Raw genomic sequence first — 24,926 nt, 5'->3', positions numbered from 1 at the left:
CGGGTGCTGCTCCACGTCGCCCTCCGTCGCTCAACCCAAGACAGGGCAGCCAGCGCGCGACCTCTACGTGGGATCCCGCCTCCCACGGCAGAGCCTGCGGTCACAGGGACAGAGGGCGCAGGCCGCCAGAGCTCCGGATGCCAGCGGCAGCTCCCCGTCCCGCTCAAAGGGAGGGAGGGCCGCCGCTGGCGCCCAGTCGCCTGTGCCACCCTCCGGGTCTCAAAGCACTCCTCAGTCAGCTCAAGGACCGGGGCCACCTGGCCTTCGGGGTCACATGGGCTTGGGCACGACGGAAGGGACCGCTTGCCCCCGTGGAACAGACATTCTCCCCGTGGACAACCTCAGGTGCCGGGACCCTCTGCTCCGCCTTGGAAAACCCACCTTCTGCAATGTATGCCCAACGCAATCAGGCCGAGCAGATTGACCCCCTCGGCCCGGCCCCAGTGTGTGATGGGGCTCTGTGCGTGAGGGCTTGCTCTTCCCCACCTACACCAGGCACGGCATCTAACACACACACACACACACACACACACACCACGCAGAGACACCCAGACCACGCACGCACGCACGGGGACGCACCCTCCTCTCCCCCACCCCACACACGAGCAGCCGAAGGACAAGAGGGTATGGCTGGGGCCTGAGCGGGAACAAGCGAAGCCTTGGTTTGCGGCCCCTCGGCCAACTGCATCAGGATTTTTGTCTGGGCTCGGAGGCCAGAGGATCTCTGCCATTTGCTAGCAGGGCCAGGGATGGCAGGAGGGTGGGTACGGGGCTCAGCCAGGGCCAGTTCTGCTGGCACGATCCTGTAGCACGTGGCCGCGTAGCACGGGGCCGGGTCTGAAGGAGGCCAAGCAGGGGCACAAGACCCAGCAGCGGCACAGGGAAGAGGCCCAGGGCACCCAGGAGCAGACGAGACCCGGGAGTCGTGCGTGCTTGGCGTGGCCGCGGGCCCCGTGACGCCCGAGGACTCGAGTGCTCAGCCCCGTGTAGTGGCCGCGAAGGCCTGCCTGGGAGAAACGCCCCGGGAGGCCGGCAGGAACCCGGGATCGGAAGGGATGTGGAGGGGCCCCGGGTCGGAGGAGATGGCTTTGGCTGTGTTTGGTTTTGTTTCTTCTTCCCAAGATCCCGGGTGTGAAAGGGGCCAGAGGTGAAGTCCTGGGCTGGAAAGCCTCACGATTCAGCCCCGCAGCCCCAGGCCCTGAGTGTGGAGGAGGGCGGAGCGGGTCGGCGAAGGGCGCGGCTGCCGTTTTCCTGATGGGCTGGAGGGGCAGTGGCGCTTTCCGGACGAAGAGGACCGGAAGGGTCCCCGAGACCTCCGCTGGGAGCCACGCACCCACCCAAGGATACGGCTCCAGGAGGCGACGGAGGAGGGCGGCTGCTTGCCCTGGCCCGAGCTGTGCGTCCCCCGCCTTGGCCACAGCAGTGGACATTCCCAGAAGAACAAGCGCCCGAGAGCACTGAGAAATTTTCCCCCGAGAAAACTTGACCCTCGTCCTGGCAGCAGGACACCTCGGGAAGAAAGCCACCCAGCGGCCACCTGGGCGAGACCGGCTGCCCGAGCAGGCGCGCGGGGCCTCTGGCCGCTGGCCCCGGGCTGCCAGCCCCCACCCGGACTCCCAGCCGTGCCAGGAGAGCAGCGTGGAGACGCACGCCGGGGCCCTCGGCAGGCTCTTGGGGCTCCCGGAGGCGGCGGCTAGCGTCTACGGCCATACCACCCTGAACGCGCCCGATCTCGTCTGATCTCGGAAGCTAAGCAGGGTCGGGCCTGGTTAGTACTTGGATGGGAGACCGCCTGGGAATACCGGGTGCTGTAGGCTTTTGCTCCTCCCTCCCTCGCTGCTCCTTTTGTCTTCGGGGACTTCGCCACCACCCCCCCCACCACCACCACCACCCCCAGCACCACCACCACCACCACCACCACAACGACCCACCGTGACCACGACCCCGACCCCGTCCGGGCCACCCGCCAGACCCACGCACACCGAATCCTCACAGCTACGTCCCCGAATCCTCTCCCCTCCCCACACTCTCCTGGGGCGCGCGCCCGCGACACGGGTCACCAGCGAGGTTGGTCCCAGGCCACGTTGGGGACCGCTCCCCAACTGCCCTCCAGGCGGGCGGGGAGGGACGTGCGGAAGCCATGAGAAAGTGGGTCCTGCACCCCAGCGGGCCCCACAGCGGGACGCGCCACACCTGGGCTCGCCACAAGGTGGTGCACTGGGTCCAGGGCAAGACGCCAGGGGACAGAGAAGCAGGGAGCCTCAGTCGGGTGCTGCTCCACGTCGCGCTCCGTCGCTCAACCCAAGACAGGGCAGCCAGCGCGCGACCTCTACGTGGGATCCCGCCTCCCACGGCAGAGCCTGCGGTCACAGGGACAGAGGGCGCAGGCCGCCAGAGCTCCGGATGCCAGCGGCAGCTCCCCGTCCCGCTCAAAGGGAGGGAGGGCCGCCGCTGGCGCCCAGTCGCCTGTGCCACCCTCCGGGTCTCAAAGCACTCCTCAGTCAGCTCAAGGACCGGGGCCACCTGGCCTTCGGGGTCACATGGGCTTGGGCACGACGGAAGGGACCGCTTGCCCCCGTGGAACAGACATTCTCCCCGTGGACAACCTCAGGTGCCGGGACCCTCTGCTCCGCCTTGGAAAACCCACCTTCTGCAATGTATGCCCAACGCAATCAGGCCGAGCAGATTGACCCCCTCGGCCCGGCCCCAGTGTGTGATGGGGCTCTGTGCGTGAGGGCTTGCTCTTCCCCACCTACACCAGGCACGGCATCTAACACACACACACACACACACACACACACACACACACACACACACCACGCAGAGACACCCAGACCACGCACGCACGCACGGGGACGCACCCTCCTCTCCCCCACCCCACACACGAGCAGCCGAAGGACAAGAGGGTATGGCTGGGGCCTGAGCGGGAACAAGCGAAGCCTTGGTTTGCGGCCCCTCGGCCAACTGCATCAGGATTTTTGTCTGGGCTCGGAGGCCAGAGGATCTCTGCCATTTGCTAGCAGGGCCAGGGATGGCAGGAGGGTGGGTACGGGGCTCAGCCAGGGCCAGTTCTGCTGGCACGATCCTGTAGCACGTGGCCGCGTAGCACGGGGCCGGGTCTGAAGGAGGCCAAGCAGGGGCACAAGACCCAGCAGCGGCACAGGGAAGAGGCCCAGGGCACCCAGGAGCAGACGAGACCCGGGAGTCGTGCGTGCTTGGCGTGGCCGCGGGCCCCGTGACGCCCGAGGACTCGAGTGCTCAGCCCCGTGTAGTGGCCGCGAAGGCCTGCCTGGGAGAAACGCCCCGGGAGGCCGGCAGGAACCCGGGATCGGAAGGGATGTGGAGGGGCCCCGGGTCGGAGGAGATGGCTTTGGCTGTGTTTGGTTTTGTTTCTTCTTCCCAAGATCCCGGGTGTGAAAGGGGCCAGAGGTGAAGTCCTGGGCTGGAAAGCCTCACGATTCAGCCCCGCAGCCCCAGGCCCTGAGTGTGGAGGAGGGCGGAGCGGGTCGGCGAAGGGCGCGGCTGCCGTTTTCCTGATGGGCTGGAGGGGCAGTGGCGCTTTCCGGACGAAGAGGACCGGAAGGGTCCCCGAGACCTCCGCTGGGAGCCACGCACCCACCCAAGGATACGGCTCCAGGAGGCGACGGAGGAGGGCGGCTGCTTGCCCTGGCCCGAGCTGTGCGTCCCCCGCCTTGGCCACAGCAGTGGACATTCCCAGAAGAACAAGCGCCCGAGAGCACTGAGAAATTTTCCCCCGAGAAAACTTGACCCTCGTCCTGGCAGCAGGACACCTCGGGAAGAAAGCCACCCAGCGGCCACCTGGGCGAGACCGGCTGCCCGAGCAGGCGCGCGGGGCCTCTGGCCGCTGGCCCCGGGCTGCCAGCCCCCACCCGGACTCCCAGCCGTGCCAGGAGAGCAGCGTGGAGACGCACGCCGGGGCCCTCGGCAGGCTCTTGGGGCTCCCGGAGGCGGCGGCTAGCGTCTACGGCCATACCACCCTGAACGCGCCCGATCTCGTCTGATGTCGGAAGCTAAGCAGGGTCGGACCTGGTTAGTACTTGGATGGGAGACCGCCTGGGAATACCGGGTGCTGTAGGCTTTTGCTCCTCCCTCCCTCGCTGCTCCTTTTGTCTTCGGGGACTTCGCCACCACCCCCCCCCCACCACCACCACCCCCAGCACCACCACCACCACCACCACAACGACCCACCGTGACCACGACCCCGACCCCGTCCGGGCCACCCGCCAGACCCACGCACACCGAATCCTCACAGCTACGTCCCCGAATCCTCTCCCCTCCCCACACTCTCCTGGGGCGCGCGCCCGCGACACGGGTCACCAGCGAGGTTGGTCCCAGGCCACGTTGGGGACCGCTCCCCAACTGCCCTCCAGGCGGGCGGGGAGGGACGTGCGGAAGCCATGAGAAAGTGGGTCCTGCACCCCAGCGGGCCCCACAGCGGGACGCGCCACACCTGGGCTCGCCACAAGGTGGTGCACTGGGTCCAGGGCAAGACGCCAGGGGACAGAGAAGCAGGGAGCCTCAGTCGGGTGCTGCTCCACGTCGCCCTCCGTCGCTCAACCCAAGACAGGGCAGCCAGCGCGCGACCTCTACGTGGGATCCCGCCTCCCACGGCAGAGCCTGCGGTCACAGGGACAGAGGGCGCAGGCCGCCAGAGCTCCGGATGCCAGCGGCAGCTCCCCGTCCCGCTCAAAGGGAGGGAGGGCCGCCGCTGGCGCCCAGTCGCCTGTGCCACCCTCCGGGTCTCAAAGCACTCCTCAGTCAGCTCAAGGACCGGGGCCACCTGGCCTTCGGGGTCACATGGGCTTGGGCACGACGGAAGGGACCGCTTGCCCCCGTGGAACAGACATTCTCCCCGTGGACAACCTCAGGTGCCGGGACCCTCTGCTCCGCCTTGGAAAACCCACCTTCTGCAATGTATGCCCAACGCAATCAGGCCGAGCAGATTGACCCCCTCGGCCCGGCCCCAGTGTGTGATGGGGCTCTGTGCGTGAGGGCTTGCTCTTCCCCACCTACACCAGGCACGGCATCTAACACACACACACACACACACACACACCACGCAGAGACACCCAGACCACGCACGCACGCACGGGGACGCACCCTCCTCTCCCCCACCCCACACACGAGCAGCCGAAGGACAAGAGGGTATGGCTGGGGCCTGAGCGGGAACAAGCGAAGCCTTGGTTTGCGGCCCCTCGGCCAACTGCATCAGGATTTTTGTCTGGGCTCGGAGGCCAGAGGATCTCTGCCATTTGCTAGCAGGGCCAGGGATGGCAGGAGGGTGGGTACGGGGCTCAGCCAGGGCCAGTTCTGCTGGCACGATCCTGTAGCACGTGGCCGCGTAGCACGGGGCCGGGTCTGAAGGAGGCCAAGCAGGGGCACAAGACCCAGCAGCGGCACAGGGAAGAGGCCCAGGGCACCCAGGAGCAGACGAGACCCGGGAGTCGTGCGTGCTTGGCGTGGCCGCGGGCCCCGTGACGCCCGAGGACTCGAGTGCTCAGCCCCGTGTAGTGGCCGCGAAGGCCTGCCTGGGAGAAACGCCCCGGGAGGCCGGCAGGAACCCGGGATCGGAAGGGATGTGGAGGGGCCCCGGGTCGGAGGAGATGGCTTTGGCTGTGTTTGGTTTTGTTTCTTCTTCCCAAGATCCCGGGTGTGAAAGGGGCCAGAGGTGAAGTCCTGGGCTGGAAAGCCTCACGATTCAGCCCCGCAGCCCCAGGCCCTGAGTGTGGAGGAGGGCGGAGCGGGTCGGCGAAGGGCGCGGCTGCCGTTTTCCTGATGGGCTGGAGGGGCAGTGGCGCTTTCCGGACGAAGAGGACCGGAAGGGTCCCCGAGACCTCCGCTGGGAGCCACGCACCCACCCAAGGATACGGCTCCAGGAGGCGACGGAGGAGGGCGGCTGCTTGCCCTGGCCCGAGCTGTGCGTCCCCCGCCTTGGCCACAGCAGTGGACATTCCCAGAAGAACAAGCGCCCGAGAGCACTGAGAAATTTTCCCCCGAGAAAACTTGACCCTCGTCCTGGCAGCAGGACACCTCGGGAAGAAAGCCACCCAGCGGCCACCTGGGCGAGACCGGCTGCCCGAGCAGGCGCGCGGGGCCTCTGGCCGCTGGCCCCGGGCTGCCAGCCCCCACCCGGACTCCCAGCCGTGCCAGGAGAGCAGCGTGGAGACGCACGCCGGGGCCCTCGGCAGGCTCTTGGGGCTCCCGGAGGCGGCGGCTAGCGTCTACGGCCATACCACCCTGAACGCGCCCGATCTCGTCTGATCTCGGAAGCTAAGCAGGGTCGGGCCTGGTTAGTACTTGGATGGGAGACCGCCTGGGAATACCGGGTGCTGTAGGCTTTTGCTCCTCCCTCCCTCGCTGCTCCTTTTGTCTTCGGGGACTTCGCCACCACCCCCCCCACCACCACCACCACCCCCAGCACCACCACCACCACCACCACCACAACGACCCACCGTGACCACGACCCCGACCCCGTCCGGGCCACCCGCCAGACCCACGCACACCGAATCCTCACAGCTACGTCCCCGAATCCTCTCCCCTCCCCACACTCTCCTGGGGCGCGCGCCCGTGACACGGGTCACCAGCGAGGTTGGTCCCAGGCCACGTTGGGGACCGCTCCCCAACTGCCCTCCAGGCGGGCGGGGAGGGACGTGCGGAAGCCATGAGAAAGTGGGTCCTGCACCCCAGCGGGCCCCACAGCGGGACGCGCCACACCTGGGCTCGCCACAAGGTGGTGCACTGGGTCCAGGGCAAGACGCCAGGGGACAGAGAAGCAGGGAGCCTCAGTCGGGTGCTGCTCCACGTCGCGCTCCGTCGCTCAACCCAAGACAGGGCAGCCAGCGCGCGACCTCTACGTGGGATCCCGCCTCCCACGGCAGAGCCTGCGGTCACAGGGACAGAGGGCGCAGGCCGCCAGAGCTCCGGATGCCAGCGGCAGCTCCCCGTCCCGCTCAAAGGGAGGGAGGGCCGCCGCTGGCGCCCAGTCGCCTGTGCCACCCTCCGGGTCTCAAAGCACTCCTCAGTCAGCTCAAGGACCGGGGCCACCTGGCCTTCGGGGTCACATGGGCTTGGGCACGACGGAAGGGACCGCTTGCCCCCGTGGAACAGACATTCTCCCCGTGGACAACCTCAGGTGCCGGGACCCTCTGCTCCGCCTTGGAAAACCCACCTTCTGCAATGTATGCCCAACGCAATCAGGCCGAGCAGATTGACCCCCTCGGCCCGGCCCCAGTGTGTGATGGGGCTCTGTGCGTGAGGGCTTGCTCTTCCCCACCTACACCAGGCACGGCATCTAACACACACACACACACACACACACACACACACACACACACACACCACGCAGAGACACCCAGACCACGCACGCACGCACGGGGACGCACCCTCCTCTCCCCCACCCCACACACGAGCAGCCGAAGGACAAGAGGGTATGGCTGGGGCCTGAGCGGGAACAAGCGAAGCCTTGGTTTGCGGCCCCTCGGCCAACTGCATCAGGATTTTTGTCTGGGCTCGGAGGCCAGAGGATCTCTGCCATTTGCTAGCAGGGCCAGGGATGGCAGGAGGGTGGGTACGGGGCTCAGCCAGGGCCAGTTCTGCTGGCACGATCCTGTAGCACGTGGCCGCGTAGCACGGGGCCGGGTCTGAAGGAGGCCAAGCAGGGGCACAAGACCCAGCAGCGGCACAGGGAAGAGGCCCAGGGCACCCAGGAGCAGACGAGACCCGGGAGTCGTGCGTGCTTGGCGTGGCCGCGGGCCCCGTGACGCCCGAGGACTCGAGTGCTCAGCCCCGTGTAGTGGCCGCGAAGGCCTGCCTGGGAGAAACGCCCCGGGAGGCCGGCAGGAACCCGGGATCGGAAGGGATGTGGAGGGGCCCCGGGTCGGAGGAGATGGCTTTGGCTGTGTTTGGTTTTGTTTCTTCTTCCCAAGATCCCGGGTGTGAAAGGGGCCAGAGGTGAAGTCCTGGGCTGGAAAGCCTCACGATTCAGCCCCGCAGCCCCAGGCCCTGAGTGTGGAGGAGGGCGGAGCGGGTCGGCGAAGGGCGCGGCTGCCGTTTTCCTGATGGGCTGGAGGGGCAGTGGCGCTTTCCGGACGAAGAGGACCGGAAGGGTCCCCGAGACCTCCGCTGGGAGCCACGCACCCACCCAAGGATACGGCTCCAGGAGGCGACGGAGGAGGGCGGCTGCTTGCCCTGGCCCGAGCTGTGCGTCCCCCGCCTTGGCCACAGCAGTGGACATTCCCAGAAGAACAAGCGCCCGAGAGCACTGAGAAATTTTCCCCCGAGAAAACTTGACCCTCGTCCTGGCAGCAGGACACCTCGGGAAGAAAGCCACCCAGCGGCCACCTGGGCGAGACCGGCTGCCCGAGCAGGCGCGCGGGGCCTCTGGCCGCTGGCCCCGGGCTGCCAGCCCCCACCCGGACTCCCAGCCGTGCCAGGAGAGCAGCGTGGAGACGCACGCCGGGGCCCTCGGCAGGCTCTTGGGGCTCCCGGAGGCGGCGGCTAGCGTCTACGGCCATACCACCCTGAACGCGCCCGATCTCGTCTGATCTCGGAAGCTAAGCAGGGTCGGGCCTGGTTAGTACTTGGATGGGAGACCGCCTGGGAATACCGGGTGCTGTAGGCTTTTGCTCCTCCCTCCCTCGCTGCTCCTTTTGTCTTCGGGGACTTCGCCACCACCCCCCCCCCACCACCACCACCCCCAGCACCACCACCACCACCACCACAACGACCCACCGTGACCACGACCCCGACCCCGTCCGGGCCACCCGCCAGACCCACGCACACCGAATCCTCACAGCTACGTCCCCGAATCCTCTCCCCTCCCCACACTCTCCTGGGGCGCGCGCCCGCGACACGGGTCACCAGCGAGGTTGGTCCCAGGCCACGTTGGGGACCGCTCCCCAACTGCCCTCCAGGCGGGCGGGGAGGGACGTGCGGAAGCCATGAGAAAGTGGGTCCTGCACCCCAGCGGGCCCCACAGCGGGACGCGCCACACCTGGGCTCGCCACAAGGTGGTGCACTGGGTCCAGGACAAGACGCCAGGGGACAGAGAAGCAGGGAGCCTCAGTCGGGTGCTGCTCCACGTCGCCCTCCGTCGCTCAACCCAAGACAGGGCAGCCAGCGCGCGACCTCTACGTGGGATCCCGCCTCCCACGGCAGAGCCTGCGGTCACAGGGACAGAGGGCGCAGGCCGCCAGAGCTCCGGATGCCAGCGGCAGCTCCCCGTCCCGCTCAAAGGGAGGGAGGGCCGCCGCTGGCGCCCAGTCGCCTGTGCCACCCTCCGGGTCTCAAAGCACTCCTCAGTCAGCTCAAGGACCGGGGCCACCTGGCCTTCGGGGTCACATGGGCTTGGGCACGACGGAAGGGACCGCTTGCCCCCGTGGAACAGACATTCTCCCCGTGGACAACCTCAGGTGCCGGGACCCTCTGCTCCGCCTTGGAAAACCCACCTTCTGCAATGTATGCCCAACGCAATCAGGCCGAGCAGATTGACCCCCTCGGCCCGGCCCCAGTGTGTGATGGGGCTCTGTGCGTGAGGGCTTGCTCTTCCCCACCTACACCAGGCACGGCATCTAACACACACACACACACACACACACACCACGCAGAGACACCCAGACCACGCACGCACGCACGGGGACGCACCCTCCTCTCCCCCACCCCACACACGAGCAGCCGAAGGACAAGAGGGTATGGCTGGGGCCTGAGCGGGAACAAGCGAAGCCTTGGTTTGCGGCCCCTCGGCCAACTGCATCAGGATTTTTGTCTGGGCTCGGAGGCCAGAGGATCTCTGCCATTTGCTAGCAGGGCCAGGGATGGCAGGAGGGTGGGTACGGGGCTCAGCCAGGGCCAGTTCTGCTGGCACGATCCTGTAGCACGTGGCCGCGTAGCACGGGGCCGGGTCTGAAGGAGGCCAAGCAGGGGCACAAGACCCAGCAGCGGCACAGGGAAGAGGCCCAGGGCACCCAGGAGCAGACGAGACCCGGGAGTCGTGCGTGCTTGGCGTGGCCGCGGGCCCCGTGACGCCCGAGGACTCGAGTGCTCAGCCCCGTGTAGTGGCCGCGAAGGCCTGCCTGGGAGAAACGCCCCGGGAGGCCGGCAGGAACCCGGGATCGGAAGGGATGTGGAGGGGCCCCGGGTCGGAGGAGATGGCTTTGGCTGTGTTTGGTTTTGTTTCTTCTTCCCAAGATCCCGGGTGTGAAAGGGGCCAGAGGTGAAGTCCTGGGCTGGAAAGCCTCACGATTCAGCCCCGCAGCCCCAGGCCCTGAGTGTGGAGGAGGGCGGAGCGGGTCGGCGAAGGGCGCGGCTGCCGTTTTCCTGATGGGCTGGAGGGGCAGTGGCGCTTTCCGGACGAAGAGGACCGGAAGGGTCCCCGAGACCTCCGCTGGGAGCCACGCACCCACCCAAGGATACGGCTCCAGGAGGCGACGGAGGAGGGCGGCTGCTTGCCCTGGCCCGAGCTGTGCGTCCCCCGCCTTGGCCACAGCAGTGGACATTCCCAGAAGAACAAGCGCCCGAGAGCACTGAGAAATTTTCCCCCGAGAAAACTTGACCCTCGTCCTGGCAGCAGGACACCTCGGGAAGAAAGCCACCCAGCGGCCACCTGGGCGAGACCGGCTGCCCGAGCAGGCGCGCGGGGCCTCTGGCCGCTGGCCCCGGGCTGCCAGCCCCCACCCGGACTCCCAGCCGTGCCAGGAGAGCAGCGTGGAGACGCACGCCGGGGCCCTCGGCAGGCTCTTGGGGCTCCCGGAGGCGGCGGCTAGCGTCTACGGCCATACCACCCTGAACGCGCCCGATCTCGTCTGATCTCGGAAGCTAAGCAGGGTCGGGCCTGGTTAGTACTTGGATGGGAGACCGCCTGGGAATACCGGGTGCTGTAGGCTTTTGCTCCTCCCTCCCTCGCTGCTCCTTTTGTCTTCGGGGACTTCGCCACCACCCCCCCCACCACCACCACCACCCCCAGCACCACCACCACCACCACCACCACAACGACCCACCGTGACCACGACCCCGACCCCGTCCGGGCCACCCGCCAGACCCACGCACACCGAATCCTCACAGCTACGTCCCCGAATCCTCTCCCCTCCCCACACTCTCCTGGGGCGCGCGCCCGCGACACGGGTCACCAGCGAGGTTGGTCCCAGGCCACGTTGGGGACCGCTCCCCAACTGCCCTCCAGGCGGGCGGGGAGGGACGTGCGGAAGCCATGAGAAAGTGGGTCCTGCACCCCAGCGGGCCCCACAGCGGGACGCGCCACACCTGGGCTCGCCACAAGGTGGTGCACTGGGTCCAGGGCAAGACGCCAGGGGACAGAGAAGCAGGGAGCCTCAGTCGGGTGCTGCTCCACGTCGCGCTCCGTCGCTCAACCCAAGACAGGGCAGCCAGCGCGCGACCTCTACGTGGGATCCCGCCTCCCACGGCAGAGCCTGCGGTCACAGGGACAGAGGGCGCAGGCCGCCAGAGCTCCGGATGCCAGCGGCAGCTCCCCGTCCCGCTCAAAGGGAGGGAGGGCCGCCGCTGGCGCCCAGTCGCCTGTGCCACCCTCCGGGTCTCAAAGCACTCCTCAGTCAGCTCAAGGACCGGGGCCACCTGGCCTTCGGGGTCACATGGGCTTGGGCACGACGGAAGGGACCGCTTGCCCCCGTGGAACAGACATTCTCCCCGTGGACAACCTCAGGTGCCGGGACCCTCTGCTCCGCCTTGGAAAACCCACCTTCTGCAATGTATGCCCAACGCAATCAGGCCGAGCAGATTGACCCCCTCGGCCCGGCCCCAGTGTGTGATGGGGCTCTGTGCGTGAGGGCTTGCTCTTCCCCACCTACACCAGGCACGGCATCTAACACACACACACACACACACACACACACACACACACACACACACACACCACGCAGAGACACCCAGACCACGCACGCACGCACGGGGACGCACCCTCCTCTCCCCCACCCCACACACGAGCAGCCGAAGGACAAGAGGGTATGGCTGGGGCCTGAGCGGGAACAAGCGAAGCCTTGGTTTGCGGCCCCTCGGCCAACTGCATCAGGATTTTTGTCTGGGCTCGGAGGCCAGAGGATCTCTGCCATTTGCTAGCAGGGCCAGGGATGGCAGGAGGGTGGGTACGGGGCTCAGCCAGGGCCAGTTCTGCTGGCACGATCCTGTAGCACGTGGCCGCGTAGCACGGGGCCGGGTCTGAAGGAGGCCAAGCAGGGGCACAAGACCCAGCAGCGGCACAGGGAAGAGGCCCAGGGCACCCAGGAGCAGACGAGACCCGGGAGTCGTGCGTGCTTGGCGTGGCCGCGGGCCCCGTGACGCCCGAGGACTCGAGTGCTCAGCCCCGTGTAGTGGCCGCGAAGGCCTGCCTGGGAGAAACGCCCCGGGAGGCCGGCAGGAACCCGGGATCGGAAGGGATGTGGAGGGGCCCCGGGTCGGAGGAGATGGCTTTGGCTGTGTTTGGTTTTGTTTCTTCTTCCCAAGATCCCGGGTGTGAAAGGGGCCAGAGGTGAAGTCCTGGGCTGGAAAGCCTCACGATTCAGCCCCGCAGCCCCAGGCCCTGAGTGTGGAGGAGGGCGGAGCGGGTCGGCGAAGGGCGCGGCTGCCGTTTTCCTGATGGGCTGGAGGGGCAGTGTCGCTTTCCGGACGAAGAGGACCGGAAGGGTCCCCGAGACCTCCGCTGGGAGCCACGCACCCACCCAAGGATACGGCTCCAGGAGGCGACGGAGGAGGGCGGCTGCTTGCCCTGGCCCGAGCTGTGCGTCCCCCGCCTTGGCCACAGCAGTGGACATTCCCAGAAGAACAAGCGCCCGAGAGCACTGAGAAATTTTCCCCCGAGAAAACTTGACCCTCGTCCTGGCAGCAGGACACCTCGGGAAGAAAGCCACCCAGCGGCCACCTGGGCGAGACCGGCTGCCCGAGCAGGCGCGCGGGGCCTCTGGCCGCTGGCCCCGGGCTGCCAGCCCCCACCCGGACTCCCAGCCGTGCCAGGAGAGCAGCGTGGAGACGCACGCCGGGGCCCTCGGCAGGCTCTTGGGGCTCCCGGAGGCGGCGGCTAGCGTCTACGGCCATACCACCCTGAACGCGCCCGATCTCGTCTGATCTCGGAAGCTAAGCAGGGTCGGGCCTGGTTAGTACTTGGATGGGAGACCGCCTGGGAATACCGGGTGCTGTAGGCTTTTGCTCCTCCCTCCCTCGCTGCTCCTTTTGTCTTCGGGGACTTCGCCACCACCCCCCCCCCCACCACCACCACCCCCAGCACCACCACCACCACCACCACAACGACCCACCGTGACCACGACCCCGACCCCGTCCGGGCCACCCGCCAGACCCACGCACACCGAATCCTCACAGCTACGTCCCCGAATCCTCTCCCCTCCCCACACTCTCCTGGGGCGCGCGCCCGCGACACGGGTCACCAGCGAGGTTGGTCCCAGGCCACGTTGGGGACCGCTCCCCAACTGCCCTCCAGGCGGGCGGGGAGGGACGTGCGGAAGCCATGAGAAAGTGGGTCCTGCACCCCAGCGGGCCCCACAGCGGGACGCGCCACACCTGGGCTCGCCACAAGGTGGTGCACTGGGTCCAGGACAAGACGCCAGGGGACAGAGAAGCAGGGAGCCTCAGTCGGGTGCTGCTCCACGTCGCCCTCCGTCGCTCAACCCAAGACAGGGCAGCCAGCGCGCGACCTCTACGTGGGATCCCGCCTCCCACGGCAGAGCCTGCGGTCACAGGGACAGAGGGCGCAGGCCGCCAGAGCTCCGGATGCCAGCGGCAGCTCCCCGTCCCGCTCAAAGGGAGGGAGGGCCGCCGCTGGCGCCCAGTCGCCTGTGCCACCCTCCGGGTCTCAAAGCACTCCTCAGTCAGCTCAAGGACCGGGGCCACCTGGCCTTCGGGGTCACATGGGCTTGGGCACGACGGAAGGGACCGCTTGCCCCCGTGGAACAGACATTCTCCCCGTGGACAACCTCAGGTGCCGGGACCCTCTGCTCCGCCTTGGAAAACCCACCTTCTGCAATGTATGCCCAACGCAATCAGGCCGAGCAGATTGACCCCCTCGGCCCGGCCCCAGTGTGTGATGGGGCTCTGTGCGTGAGGGCTTGCTCTTCCCCACCTACACCAGGCACGGCATCTAACACACACACACACACACACACACACACACACACACACGCACACACCACGCAGAGACACCCAGACCACGCACGCACGCACGGGGACGCACCCTCCTCTCCCCCACCCCACACACGAGCAGCCGAAGGACAAGAGGGTATGGCTGGGGCCTGAGCGGGAACAAGCGAAGCCTTGGTTTGCGGCCCCTCAGCCAACTGCATCAGGATTTTTGTCTGGGCTCGGAGGCCAGAGGATCTCTGCCATTTGCTAGCAGGGCCAGGGATGGCAGGAGGGTGGGTACGGGGCTCAGCCAGGGCCAGTTCTGCTGGCACGATCCTGTAGCACGTGGCCGCGTAGCACGGGGCCGGGTCTGAAGGAGGCCAAGCAGGGGCACAAGACCCAGCAGCGGCACAGGGAAGAGGCCCAGGGCACCCAGGAGCAGACGAGACCCGGGAGTCGTGCGTGCTTGGCGTGGCCGCGGGCCCCGTGACGCCCGAGGACTCGAGTGCTCAGCCCCGTGTAGTGGCCGCGAAGGCCTGCCTGGGAGAAACGCCCCGGGAGGCCGGCAGGAACCCGGGATCGGAAGGGATGTGGAGGGGCCCCGGGTCGGAGGAGATGGCTTTGGCTGTGTTTGGTTTTGTTTCTTCTTCCCAAGATCCCGGGTGTGAAAGGGGCCAGAGGTGAAGTCCTGGGCTGGAAAGCCTCACGATTCAGCCCCGCAGCCCCAGGCCCTGAGTGTGGAGGAGGGCGGAGCGGGTCGGCGAAGGGCGCGGCTGCCGTTTTCCTGATGGGCTGGAGGGGCAGTGGCGCTTTCCGGACGAAGAGGACCGGAAGGGTCCCCGAGACCTCCGCTGGGAGCCACGCACCCACCCAAGGATACGGCTCCAGGAGGCGACGGAGGAGGGCGGCTGCTTGCCCTGGCCCGAGCTGTGCGTCCCCCGCCTTGGCCACAGCAGTGGACATTCCCAGAAGAACAAGCGCCCGAGAGCACTGAGAAATTTTCCCCCGAGAAAACTTGACCCTCGTCCTGGCAGCAGGACACCTCGGGAAGAAAGCCACCCAGCGGCCACCTGGGCGAGACCGGCTGCCCGAGCAGGCGCGCGGGGCCTCTGGCCGCTGGCCCCGGGCTGCCAGCCCCCACCCGGACTCCCAGCCGTGCCAGGAGAGCAGCGTGGAGACGCACGCCGGGGCCCTCGGCAGGCTCTTGGGGCTCCCGGAGGCGGCGGCTAGCGTCTACGGCCATACCACCCTGAACGCGCCCGATCTCGTCTGATCTCGGAAGCTAAGCAGGGTCGGGCCTGGTTAGTACTTGGATGGGAGACCGCCTGGGAATACCGGGTGCTGTAGGCTTTTGCTCCTCCCTCCCTCGCTGCTCCTTTTGTCTTCGGGGACTTCGCCACCACCCCCCCACCACCACCACCACCCCCAGCACCACCACCACCACCACCACCACAACGACCCACCGTGACCACGACCCCGACCCCGTCCGGGCCACCCGCCAGACCCACGCACACCGAATCCTCACAGCTACGTCCCCGAATCCTCTCCCCTCCCCACACTCTCCTGGGGCGCGCGCCCGCGACACGGGTCACCAGCGAGGTTGGTCCCAGGCCACGTTGGGGACCGCTCCCCAACTGCCCTCCAGGCGGGCGGGGAGGGACGTGCGGAAGCCATGAGAAAGTGGGTCCTGCACCCCAGCGGGCCCCACAGCGGGACGCGCCACACCTGGGCTCGCCACAAGGTGGTGCACTGGGTCCAGGGCAAGACGCCAGGGGACAGAGAAGCAGGGAGCCTCAGTCGGGTGCTGCTCCACGTCGCGCTCCGTCGCTCAACCCAAGACAGGGCAGCCAGCGCGCGACCTCTACGTGGGATCCCGCCTCCCACGGCAGAGCCTGCGGTCACAGGGACAGAGGGCGCAGGCCGCCAGAGCTCCGGATGCCAGCGGCAGCTCCCCGTCCCGCTCAAAGGGAGGGAGGGCCGCCGCTGGCGCCCAGTCGCCTGTGCCACCCTCCGGGTCTCAAAGCACTCCTCAGTCAGCTCAAGGACCGGGGCCACCTGGCCTTCGGGGTCACATGGGCTTGGGCACGACGGAAGGGACCGCTTGCCCCCGTGGAACAGACATTCTCCCCGTGGACAACCTCAGGTGCCGGGACCCTCTGCTCCGCCTTGGAAAACCCACCTTCTGCAATGTATGCCCAACGCAATCAGGCCGAGCAGATTGACCCCCTCGGCCCGGCCCCAGTGTGTGATGGGGCTCTGTGCGTGAGGGCTTGCTCTTCCCCACCTACACCAGGCACGGCATCTAACACACACACACACACACACACACACACACACACACACACACACACACCACGCAGAGACACCCAGACCACGAACGCACGCACGGGGACGCACCCTCCTCTCCCCCACCCCACACACGAGCAGCCGAAGGACAAGAGGGTATGGCTGGGGCCTGAGCGGGAACAAGCGAAGCCTTGGTTTGCGGCCCCTCGGCCAACTGCATCAGGATTTTTGTCTGGGCTCGGAGGCCAGAGGATCTCTGCCATTTGCTAGCAGGGCCAGGGATGGCAGGAGGGTGGGTACGGGGCTCAGCCAGGGCCAGTTCTGCTGGCACGATCCTGTAGCACGTGGCCGCGTAGCACGGGGCCGGGTCTGAAGGAGGCCAAGCAGGGGCACAAGACCCAGCAGCGGCACAGGGAAGAGGCCCAGGGCACCCAGGAGCAGACGAGACCCGGGAGTCGTGCGTGCTTGGCGTGGCCGCGGGCCCCGTGACGCCCGAGGACTCGAGTGCTCAGCCCCGTGTAGTGGCCGCGAAGGCCTGCCTGGGAGAAACGCCCCGGGAGGCCGGCAGGAACCCGGGATCGGAAGGGATGTGGAGGGGCCCCGGGTCGGAGGAGATGGCTTTGGCTGTGTTTGGTTTTGTTTCTTCTTCCCAAGATCCCGGGTGTGAAAGGGGCCAGAGGTGAAGTCCTGGGCTGGAAAGCCTCACGATTCAGCCCCGCAGCCCCAGGCCCTGAGTGTGGAGGAGGGCGGAGCGGGTCGGCGAAGGGCGCGGCTGCCGTTTTCCTGATGGGCTGGAGGGGCAGTGTCGCTTTCCGGACGAAGAGGACCGGAAGGGTCCCCGAGACCTCCGCTGGGAGCCACGCACCCACCCAAGGATACGGCTCCAGGAGGCGACGGAGGAGGGCGGCTGCTTGCCCTGGCCCGAGCTGTGCGTCCCCCGCCTTGGCCACAGCAGTGGACATTCCCAGAAGAACAAGCGCCCGAGAGCACTGAGAAATTTTCCCCCGAGAAAACTTGACCCTCGTCCTGGCAGCAGGACACCTCGGGAAGAAAGCCACCCAGCGGCCACCTGGGCGAGACCGGCTGCCCGAGCAGGCGCGCGGGGCCTCTGGCCGCTGGCCCCGGGCTGCCAGCCCCCACCCGGACTCCCAGCCGTGCCAGGAGAGCAGCGTGGAGACGCACGCCGGGGCCCTCGGCAGGCTCTTGGGGCTCCCGGAGGCGGCGGCTAGCGTCTACGGCCATACCACCCTGAACGCGCCCGATCTCGTCTGATCTCGGAAGCTAAGCAGGGTCGGGCCTGGTTAGTACTTGGATGGGAGACCGCCTGGGAATACCGGGTGCTGTAGGCTTTTGCTCCTCCCTCCCTCGCTGCTCCTTTTGTCTTCGGGGACTTCGCCACCACCCCCCCCCCCACCACCACCACCCCCAGCACCACCACCACCACCACCACAACGACCCACCGTGACCACGACCCCGACCCCGTCCGGGCCACCCGCCAGACCCACGCACACCGAATCCTCACAGCTACGTCCCCGAATCCTCTCCCCTCCCCACACTCTCCTGGGGCGCGCGCCCGCGACACGGGTCACCAGCGAGGTTGGTCCCAGGCCACGTTGGGGACCGCTCCCCAACTGCCCTCCAGGCGGGCGGGGAGGGACGTGCGGAAGCCATGAGAAAGTGGGTCCTGCACCCCAGCGGGCCCCACAGCGGGACGCGCCACACCTGGGCTCGCCACAAGGTGGTGCACTGGGTCCAGGACAAGACGCCAGGGGACAGAGAAGCAGGGAGCCTCAGTCGGGTGCTGCTCCACGTCGCCCTCCGTCGCTCAACCCAAGACAGGGCAGCCAGCGCGCGACCTCTACGTGGGATCCCGCCTCCCACGGCAGAGCCTGCGGTCACAGGGACAGAGGGCGCAGGCCGCCAGAGCTCCGGATGCCAGCGGCAGCTCCCCGTCCCGCTCAAAGGGAGGGAGGGCCGCCGCTGGCGCCCAGTCGCCTGTGCCACCCTCCGGGTCTCAAAGCACTCCTCAGTCAGCTCAAGGACCGGGGCCACCTGGCCTTCGGGGTCACATGGGCTTGGGCACGACGGAAGGGACCGCTTGCCCCCGTGGAACAGACATTCTCCCCGTGGACAACCTCAGGTGCCGGGACCCTCTGCTCCGCCTTGGAAAACCCACCTTCTGCAATGTATGCCCAACGCAATCAGGCCGAGCAGATTGACCCCCTCGGCCCGGCCCCAGTGTGTGATGGGGCTCTGTGCGTGAGGGCTTGCTCTTCCCCACCTACACCAGGCACGGCATCTAACACACACACACACACACACACACACACACACACACACGCACACACCACGCAGAGACACCCAGACCACGCACGCACGCACGGGGACGCACCCTCCTCTCCCCCACCCCACACACGAGCAGCCGAAGGACAAGAGGGTATGGCTGGGGCCTGAGCGGGAACAAGCGAAGCCTTGGTTTGCGGCCCCTCAGCCAACTGCATCAGGATTTTTGTCTGGGCTCGGAGGCCAGAGGATCTCTGCCATTTGCTAGCAGGGCCAGGGATGGCAGGAGGGTGGGTACGGGGCTCAGCCAGGGCCAGTTCTGCTGGCACGATCCTGTAGCACGTGGCCGCGTAGCACGGGGCCGGGTCTGAAGGAGGCCAAGCAGGGGCACAAGACCCAGCAGCGGCACAGGGAAGAGGCCCAGGGCACCCAGGAGCAGACGAGACCCGGGAGTCGTGCGTGCTTGGCGTGGCCGCGGGCCCCGTGACGCCCGAGGACTCGAGTGCTCAGCCCCGTGTAGTGGCCGCGAAGGCCTGCCTGGGAGAAACGCCCCGGGAGGCCGGCAGGAACCCGGGATCGGAAGGGATGTGGAGGGGCCCCGGGTCGGAGGAGATGGCTTTGGCTGTGTTTGGTTTTGTTTCTTCTTCCCAAGATCCCGGGTGTGAAAGGGGCCAGAGGTGAAGTCCTGGGCTGGAAAGCCTCACGATTCAGCCCCGCAGCCCCAGGCCCTGAGTGTGGAGGAGGGCGGAGCGGGTCGGCGAAGGGCGCGGCTGCCGTTTTCCTGATGGGCTGGAGGGGCAGTGGCGCTTTCCGGACGAAGAGGACCGGAAGGGTCCCCGAGACCTCCGCTGGGAGCCACGCACCCACCCAAGGATACGGCTCCAGGAGGCGACGGAGGAGGGCGGCTGCTTGCCCTGGCCCGAGCTGTGCGTCCCCCGCCTTGGCCACAGCAGTGGACATTCCCAGAAGAACAAGCGCCCGAGAGCACTGAGAAATTTTCCCCCGAGAAAACTTGACCCTCGTCCTGGCAGCAGGACACCTCAGGAAGAAAGCCACCCAGCGGCCACCTGGGCGAGACCGGCTGCCCGAGCAGGCGCGCGGGGCCTCTGGCCGCTGGCCCCGGGCTGCCAGCCCCCACCCGGACTCCCAGCCGTGCCAGGAGAGCAGCGTGGAGACGCACGCCGGGGCCCTCGGCAGGCTCTTGGGGCTCCCGGAGGCGGCGGCTAGCGTCTACGGCCATACCACCCTGAACGCGCCCGATCTCGTCTGATGTCGGAAGCTAAGCAGGGTCGGACCTGGTTAGTACTTGGATGGGAGACCGCCTGGGAATACCGGGTGCTGTAGGCTTTTGCTCCTCCCTCCCTCGCTGCTCCTTTTGTCTTCGGGGACTTCGCCACCACCCCCCCCCCACCACCACCACCCCCAGCACCACCACCACCACCACCACAACGACCCACCGTGACCACGACCCCGACCCCGTCCGGGCCACCCGCCAGACCCACGCACACCGAATCCTCACAGCTACGTCCCCGAATCCTCTCCCCTCCCCACACTCTCCTGGGGCGCGCGCCCGCGACACGGGTCACCAGCGAGGTTGGTCCCAGGCCACGTTGGGGACCGCTCCCCAACTGCCCTCCAGGCGGGCGGGGAGGGACGTGCGGAAGCCATGAGAAAGTGGGTCCTGCACCCCAGCGGGCCCCACAGCGGGACGCGCCACACCTGGGCTCGCCACAAGGTGGTGCACTGGGTCCAGGGCAAGACGCCAGGGGACAGAGAAGCAGGGAGCCTCAGTCGGGTGCTGCTCCACGTCGCCCTCCGTCGCTCAACCCAAGACAGGGCAGCCAGCGCGCGACCTCTACGTGGGATCCCGCCTCCCACGGCAGAGCCTGCGGTCACAGGGACAGAGGGCGCAGGCCGCCAGAGCTCCGGATGCCAGCGGCAGCTCCCCGTCCCGCTCAAAGGGAGGGAGGGCCGCCGCTGGCGCCCAGTCGCCTGTGCCACCCTCCGGGTCTCAAAGCACTCCTCAGTCAGCTCAAGGACCGGGGCCACCTGGCCTTCGGGGTCACATGGGCTTGGGCACGACGGAAGGGACCGCTTGCCCCCGTGGAACAGACATTCTCCCCGTGGACAACCTCAGGTGCCGGGACCCTCTGCTCCGCCTTGGAAAACCCACCTTCTGCAATGTATGCCCAACGCAATCAGGCCGAGCAGATTGACCCCCTCGGCCCGGCCCCAGTGTGTGATGGGGCTCTGTGCGTGAGGGCTTGCTCTTCCCCACCTACACCAGGCACGGCATCTAACACACACACACACACACACACACACACACACACACACACACCACGCAGAGACACCCAGACCACGCACGCACGCACGGGGACGCACCCTCCTCTCCCCCACCCCACACACGAGCAGCCGAAGGACAAGAGGGTATGGCTGGGGCCTGAGCGGGAACAAGCGAAGCCTTGGTTTGCGGCCCCTCGGCCAACTGCATCAGGATTTTTGTCTGGGCTCGGAGGCCAGAGGATCTCTGCCATTTGCTAGCAGGGCCAGGGATGGCAGGAGGGTGGGTACGGGGCTCAGCCAGGGCCAGTTCTGCTGGCACGATCCTGTAGCACGTGGCCGCGTAGCACGGGGCCGGGTCTGAAGGAGGCCAAGCAGGGGCACAAGACCCAGCAGCGGCACAGGGAAGAGGCCCAGGGCACCCAGGAGCAGACGAGACCCGGGAGTCGTGCGTGCTTGGCGTGGCCGCGGGCCCCGTGACGCCCGAGGACTCGAGTGCTCAGCCCCGTGTAGTGGCCGCGAAGGCCTGCCTGGGAGAAACGCCCCGGGAGGCCGGCAGGAACCCGGGATCGGAAGGGATGTGGAGGGGCCCCGGGTCGGAGGAGATGGCTTTGGCTGTGTTTGGTTTTGTTTCTTCTTCCCAAGATCCCGGGTGTGAAAGGGGCCAGAGGTGAAGTCCTGGGCTGGAAAGCCTCACGATTCAGCCCCGCAGCCCCAGGCCCTGAGTGTGGAGGAGGGCGGAGCGGGTCGGCGAAGGGCGCGGCTGCCGTTTTCCTGATGGGCTGGAGGGGCAGTGGCGCTTTCCGGACGAAGAGGACCGGAAGGGTCCCCGAGACCTCCGCTGGGAGCCACGCACCCACCCAAGGATACGGCTCCAGGAGGCGACGGAGGAGGGCGGCTGCTTGCCCTGGCCCGAGCTGTGCGTCCCCCGCCTTGGCCACAGCAGTGGACATTCCCAGAAGAACAAGCGCCCGAGAGCACTGAGAAATTTTCCCCCGAGAAAACTTGACCCTCGTCCTGGCAGCAGGACACCTCGGGAAGAAAGCCACCCAGCGGCCACCTGGGCGAGACCGGCTGCCCGAGCAGGCGCGCGGGGCCTCTGGCCGCTGGCCCCGGGCTGCCAGCCCCCACCCGGACTCCCAGCCGTGCCAGGAGAGCAGCGTGGAGACGCACGCCGGGGCCCTCGGCAGGCTCTTGGGGCTCCCGGAGGCGGCGGCTAGCGTCTACGGCCATACCACCCTGAACGCGCCCGATCTCGTCTGATGTCGGAAGCTAAGCAGGGTCGGGCCTGGTTAGTACTTGGATGGGAGACCGCCTGGGAATACCGGGTGCTGTAGGCTTTTGCTCCTCCCTCCCTCGCTGCTCCTTTTGTCTTCGGGGACTTCGCCACCACCCCCCCCACCACCACCACCACCCCCAGCACCACCAACACCACCACCACCACAACGACCCACCGTGACCACGACCCCGACCCCGTCCGGGCCACCCGCCAGACCCACGCACACCGAATCCTCACAGCTACGTCCCCGAATCCTCTCCCCTCCCCACACTCTCCTGGGGCGCGCGCCCGCGACACGGGTCACCAGCGAGGTTGGTCCCAGGCCACGTTGGGGACCGCTCCCCAACTGCCCTCCAGGCGGGCGGGGAGGGACGTGCGGAAGCCATGAGAAAGTGGGTCCTGCACCCCAGCGGGCCCCACAGCGGGACGCGCCACACCTGGGCTCGCCACAAGGTGGTGCACTGGGTCCAGGGCAAGACGCCAGGGGACAGAGAAGCAGGGAGCCTCAGTCGGGTGCTGCTCCACGTCGCGCTCCGTCGCTCAACCCAAGACAGGGCAGCCAGCGCGCGACCTCTACGTGGGATCCCGCCTCCCACGGCAGAGCCTGCGGTCACAGGGACAGAGGGCGCAGGCCGCCAGAGCTCCGGATGCCAGCGGCAGCTCCCCGTCCCGCTCAAAGGGAGGGAGGGCCGCCGCTGGCGCCCAGTCGCCTGTGCCACCCTCCGGGTCTCAAAGCACTCCTCAGTCAGCTCAAGGACCGGGGCCACCTGGCCTTCGGGGTCACATGGGCTTGGGCACGACGGAAGGGACCGCTTGCCCCCGTGGAACAGACATTCTCCCCGTGGACAACCTCAGGTGCCGGGACCCTCTGCTCCGCCTTGGAAAACCCACCTTCTGCAATGTATGCCCAACGCAATCAGGCCGAGCAGATTGACCCCCTCGGCCCGGCCCCAGTGTGTGATGGGGCTCTGTGCGTGAGGGCTTGCTCTTCCCCACCTACACCAGGCACGGCATCTAACACACACACACACACACACACACACACACCACACAGAGACACCCAGACCACGCACGCACGCACGGGGACGCACCCTCCTCTCCCCCACCCCACACACGAGCAGCCGAAGGACAAGAGGGTATGGCTGGGGCCTGAGCGGGAATAAGCGAAGCCTTGGTTTGCGGCCCCTCGGCCATCTGCATCAGGATTTTTGTCTGGGCTCGGAGGCCAGAGGATCTCTGCCATTTGCTAGCAGGGCCAGGGATGGCAGGAGGGTGGGTACGGGGCTCAGCCAGGGAGAGTTCTGCTGGCACGATCCTGTAGCACGTGGCCGCGTAGCACGGGGCCGGGTCTGATGGAGGCCAAGCAGGGGCACAAGACCCAGCAGCGGCACAGGGAAGAGGCCCAGGGCACCCAGGAGCAGACGAGACCCGGGAGTCGTGCGTGCTTGGCGTGGCCGCGGGCCCCGTGATGCCCGAGGACTCGAGTGCTCAGCCCCGTGTAGTGGCCGCGAAGGCCTGCCTGGGAGAAACGCCCCGGGAGGCCGGCAGGAACCCGGGATCGGAAGGGATGTGGAGGGGCCCCGGGTCGGAGGAGATGGCTTTGGCTGTGTTTGGTTTTGTTTCTTCTTCCCAAGATCCCGGGTGTGAAAGGGGCCAGAGGTGAAGTCCTGGGCTGGAAAGCCTCATGATTCAGCCCCGCAGCCCCAGGCCCTGAGTGTGGAGGAGGGCGGAGCGGGTCGGCGAAGGGCGCGGCTGCCGTTTTCCTGATGGGCTGGAGGGGCAGTGGCGCTTTCCGGACGAAGAGGACCGGAAGGGTCCCCGAGACCTCCGCTGGGAGCCACGCACCCACCCAAGGATACGGCTCCAGGAGGCGACGGAGGAGGGCGGCTGCTTGCCCTGGCCCGAGCTGTGCGTCCCCCGCCTTGGCCACAGCAGTGAACATTCCCAGAAGAACAAGCGCCCGAGAGCACTGAGAAATTTTCCCCCGAGAAAACTTGACCCTCGTCCTGGCAGCAGGACACCTCGGGAAGAAAGCCACCCAGCGGCCACCTGGGCGAGACCGGCTGCCCGAGCAGGCGCGCGGGGCCTCTGGCCGCTCGCCCCGGGCTGCCAGCCCCAACCCGGACTCCCAGCCGTGCCAGGAGAGCAGCGTGGAGACGCACGCCGGGGCCCTCGGCAGGCTCTTGGGGCTCCCGGAGGCGGCGGCTAGCGTCTACGGCCATACCACCCTGAACGCGCCCGATCTCGTCTGATCTCGGAAGCTAAGCAGGGTCGGGCCTGGTTAGTACTTGGATGGGAGACCGCCTGGGAATACCGGGTGCTGTAGGCTTTTGCTCCTCCCTCCCTCGCTGCTCCTTTTGTCTTCGGGGACTTCGCCACCACAACCCCCACCACCACCACCCCCAGCACCACCACCACCACCACCACCACAACGACCCACCGTGACCACGACCCCGACCCCGTCCGGGCCACCCGCCAGACCCACGCACACCGAATCCTCACAGCTACGTCCCCGAATCCTCTCCCCTCCCCACACTCTCCTGGGGCGCGCGCCCGCGACACGGGTCACCAGCGAGGTTGGTCCCAGGCCACGTTGGGGACCGCTCCCCAACTGCCCTCCAGGCGGGCGGGGAGGGACGTGCGGAAGCCATGAGAAAGTGGGTCCTGCACCCCAGCG

The 24,926-nt window shown here is 67.7% G+C and overlaps 11 non-coding genes across 11 annotated transcripts; all 11 read left to right on the top strand.

Annotated features, from left to right (window-relative positions):
• Positions 1-1,698: 1,698 nt before the first annotated feature.
• On the top strand, positions 1,699-1,817 carry LOC141413344 (5S ribosomal RNA). The gene has a single exon (XR_012438136.1). It is a non-coding gene; the product is annotated as a 5S ribosomal RNA (ribosomal RNA).
• A 2,163-nt stretch (positions 1,818-3,980) lies between these two features.
• Positions 3,981-4,099, top strand: LOC141412923 (5S ribosomal RNA). Its single transcript, XR_012437765.1, has one exon. It is a non-coding gene; the product is annotated as a 5S ribosomal RNA (ribosomal RNA).
• A 2,141-nt stretch (positions 4,100-6,240) lies between these two features.
• LOC141413343 (5S ribosomal RNA) lies at positions 6,241-6,359 on the top strand. Its single transcript, XR_012438135.1, has one exon. It is a non-coding gene; the product is annotated as a 5S ribosomal RNA (ribosomal RNA).
• A 2,163-nt stretch (positions 6,360-8,522) lies between these two features.
• On the top strand, positions 8,523-8,641 carry LOC141413342 (5S ribosomal RNA). The gene has a single exon (XR_012438134.1). It is a non-coding gene; the product is annotated as a 5S ribosomal RNA (ribosomal RNA).
• Positions 8,642-10,782: 2,141 nt separating this feature from the next.
• On the top strand, positions 10,783-10,901 carry LOC141413341 (5S ribosomal RNA). The gene has a single exon (XR_012438133.1). It is a non-coding gene; the product is annotated as a 5S ribosomal RNA (ribosomal RNA).
• Positions 10,902-13,068: 2,167 nt separating this feature from the next.
• On the top strand, positions 13,069-13,187 carry LOC141413340 (5S ribosomal RNA). The gene has a single exon (XR_012438132.1). It is a non-coding gene; the product is annotated as a 5S ribosomal RNA (ribosomal RNA).
• A 2,162-nt stretch (positions 13,188-15,349) lies between these two features.
• LOC141413339 (5S ribosomal RNA) lies at positions 15,350-15,468 on the top strand. Its single transcript, XR_012438131.1, has one exon. It is a non-coding gene; the product is annotated as a 5S ribosomal RNA (ribosomal RNA).
• Positions 15,469-17,634: 2,166 nt separating this feature from the next.
• LOC141413338 (5S ribosomal RNA) lies at positions 17,635-17,753 on the top strand. Its single transcript, XR_012438130.1, has one exon. It is a non-coding gene; the product is annotated as a 5S ribosomal RNA (ribosomal RNA).
• Positions 17,754-19,915: 2,162 nt separating this feature from the next.
• Positions 19,916-20,034, top strand: LOC141412922 (5S ribosomal RNA). The gene has a single exon (XR_012437764.1). It is a non-coding gene; the product is annotated as a 5S ribosomal RNA (ribosomal RNA).
• Positions 20,035-22,191: 2,157 nt separating this feature from the next.
• On the top strand, positions 22,192-22,310 carry LOC141412764 (5S ribosomal RNA). The gene has a single exon (XR_012437606.1). It is a non-coding gene; the product is annotated as a 5S ribosomal RNA (ribosomal RNA).
• A 2,149-nt stretch (positions 22,311-24,459) lies between these two features.
• LOC141413337 (5S ribosomal RNA) lies at positions 24,460-24,578 on the top strand. The gene has a single exon (XR_012438129.1). It is a non-coding gene; the product is annotated as a 5S ribosomal RNA (ribosomal RNA).
• Positions 24,579-24,926: the final 348 nt, after the last annotated feature.

This window comes from Castor canadensis, chromosome 10 (assembly GCF_047511655.1).
Source record: "Castor canadensis chromosome 10, mCasCan1.hap1v2, whole genome shotgun sequence".
Lineage (NCBI taxonomy): Eukaryota > Metazoa > Chordata > Mammalia > Rodentia > Castoridae > Castor > Castor canadensis.
This window is presented reverse-complemented; position numbering and strand designations above follow the sequence as displayed.